The sequence below is a fragment of the Sinocyclocheilus grahami genome, unplaced genomic scaffold (genome assembly GCF_001515645.1).
Source record: "Sinocyclocheilus grahami isolate Dianchi unplaced genomic scaffold, SAMN03320097.WGS_v1.1 scaffold1868.1, whole genome shotgun sequence".
Classification (NCBI taxonomy): Eukaryota; Metazoa; Chordata; class Actinopteri; order Cypriniformes; family Cyprinidae; genus Sinocyclocheilus; species Sinocyclocheilus grahami.
In genome coordinates, this window is record NW_015507047.1 from 15,599 (window position 1) to 18,470 (window position 2,872).

Sequence of the window (2,872 nt, forward strand, 5' to 3'; positions counted from 1 at the left end):
AAAAATAATGTGTTTTTTGAACATTAAAGCATGTCAACATATTCTGTTACACCAAATACACAAAATAATGATCTTTAAAAAAGCATCATATGACCCCTTTAAAGACCGTTTCCATCGACTGGAGCAGATTCTAATCTTTGACAGTCAGAGAGGAGCACAAACCTAATGACGGAGTCATTACACGACTGGACAAATTCTGCCGAACCAAAAGAATAAATAAACACTCACAAAAAGCGCAGCATCTACCCGCCGCAGCCGCCCCACCAAATAAAACCCCAGTGCTTTTACCTATTAAAACGTTAGGGTTTGTTTTACTCTTCTTAGTTTGTGCTTAATATAACAGAAAACATTAGCTTTCCTGCTATGTTAGTTTTCTTAATAAATGTCACAGCAATGTGTCTTGAATATGTTTTGCATTAAGTCCGATGCTTCCCTTTCTTTTTGGAATTATTGCTTGAGTCGACACATTAGTCTTTTCAGTTCCCTTGATTAAAACATTTCTAGCGCTATTTTTAAATGTTTAGTCAAGCAGCAATATCTCATGTATGTCTAAAATCAGGGATTCCAAAAATATGAAAAAATTCTGCTCCAATTAAAGGGGTCATATAATGCGATTTCAATTTTTCCTTTCTCTTTGGAGTGTTACAAGCTCTTGGTGCATAAAGAAGATCTGTAAAGTTGCAAAGACTAAAATCTCAAATCCAAAGAGATATTCTTTATAAAAGTTCAGAGTCAACCACACCTACCTAAAACGCCTCGTTCTAACACGCCCCCACATGTCTACATCACTATGTGGGAAGATTTGCATAATGCGCCCAAATGTTCACGCAAAGAAAGAAGGCGTAACTTTTATTCTCGCTGTAGTATTGTTGCCGCCGCCGCCATGTCGTGAAGGCGCTGTGTGTTTCGTTGTGAAAGCTAAACTACTTTGTTTGGTCTTCCAAAAGAGGACACGACTAGAAATCAGTGGTTAAGTTGTATTTACAACACTGTTCCAGAACCGCTCAACCCAAATATTCAGATGTGAGCAACGCACTTTACGGATACTCCTGGGAGAGTAGACTACAATGCCGGCTGTTCTGACTCACAGACTGTAAGTACGTTTTGTTTATATTAAAGAATTTGCCACTGACGATTCAAACGTGAGTTTTGAGCAGTGTAGAGTAGCGCTTGTTGTTTGTCATTTCTCCGATCACAAATGCAGATATTGTTTTAGGTTTACGCAGCACAATGCAACAACGCGTAAAAAGACTGTATAAGTCATAATCCGTAATTATGTCCCCACTGGATGCAACAAATGCCTCCATCGGTTCCAAAAACATTTATCTTGGTCTCATCACTCCAGAGTATAGAGTCCCAGTAGTCTTCATCTTTGTCTGCATGGGCCGTGGCAAACTCTAGGTGGGTTTTTTTGTGCCTGGGCTTTAGGAGAGGCTTCTTTCGTGGACGGCACCCATGCATGCCATTCCTCTGCAGTGTACGCCGTATTGTGTCATGGGAAATAGTCACTCCAGTTTGGCTTTCTACTTCTTTGGATAACTGCAGTGAACTTGCATGCCGATTTTCTTCAACCCTTCTCATCAGAAGACGCTCCTGTCGAGGTGTTAACTTCCGTGGACGACCTGGACGTCTCTGTGAGATGGTTGCAGTTCCATCTTTTTAAAATGTTTGTACCACTTTTGTTACAGTATTCTGACATCTGACATCAGCTTTGCTGATCTTCTTGTAGCCTTCACCTTTTTTGTGTAAAGAAATTATTTTCTTTCTCAGGTCTTGTGACATTTCTCTTCCATGTAGTGCCATTGCTGACAGCATGAATTGGGAAGGGGTTTTCTTTAAAGGGTGGGGTAAGTGATTTCTGGTAGCCAATGTTGACATTTGAAATCACCAAAACAAACACACCCCTACCCCAAAAGGGCCTCTCGCTTCTATTTTGATAGCTCCGCCCCACACATACGTATGCAACCCGGGCAACGATTAGTTCTGTGAAACGAAGCAAAACCAATGTTGCACCGTGTCTACACCAGATGCGAGTGGCGCGGTGTGACAAAATACTATAGAACTCATTATAATCAGTGATGCTGTCTACCGTAGATGTACAGTATATATACATATCTATGGTCTACACTGGATGCGGCACGACACGACAAATCCCCGACAGAAAACTGCTGCTGCGTTCTATTCATGACGTATTGACACAAATTTCAAATGATTTTCAACGGTCGCTTTGTCGCGTCCAGTGTACTAGACAGACTTTAGCTGGTGCGGAGCAGACACGGTGTTACTCACCGATCGAGAAGAAACAAAGCGACCTCGGCGTCCGATCACAGGCCTCCGCTCCTTGAGTTCTCTCCAGCGCTGGAAAGCTGATCCCATATTTATACGGGTCCTACTTATTGCTTTAAGCCTTCTTTTGTTCCGCAGACGTTTTCCTCTTTTGTTTTTATCCGCCATCTCTATCTCTCTGTCGCTCGGCTCGCTAATGTCCGTCCTGTGCACTGAACGCTCTCCCCTCCACATCATGAGTAGACACGCCCCTTACTGCTGATTGGCTACAAGTTTGTTTTGTTATTCGACCCGAATCAGTTTTCTAAAGTGTTTTTGTTTTGCTTACCCCACCTTTAAGTAACACCCTTTTATAGTCAACTGTCTGCTGGACACCCGTTTAATGAATAATTAGACTCACCTGTGGTTGAATTCTTGTTAAATTAGACATTTGTAGTCTAAAATTTAGCTTTGCTCCAGAGACTTTCAGTAGGGTGTACTCATTTTTGCATCACCCTAATTTGAGTAAAACTGAAAATTTTGTTCTCTAAGTTATATTATTAACCTTACTTTCATGTTATAAGTTAAACAGATGTCATATAAAACT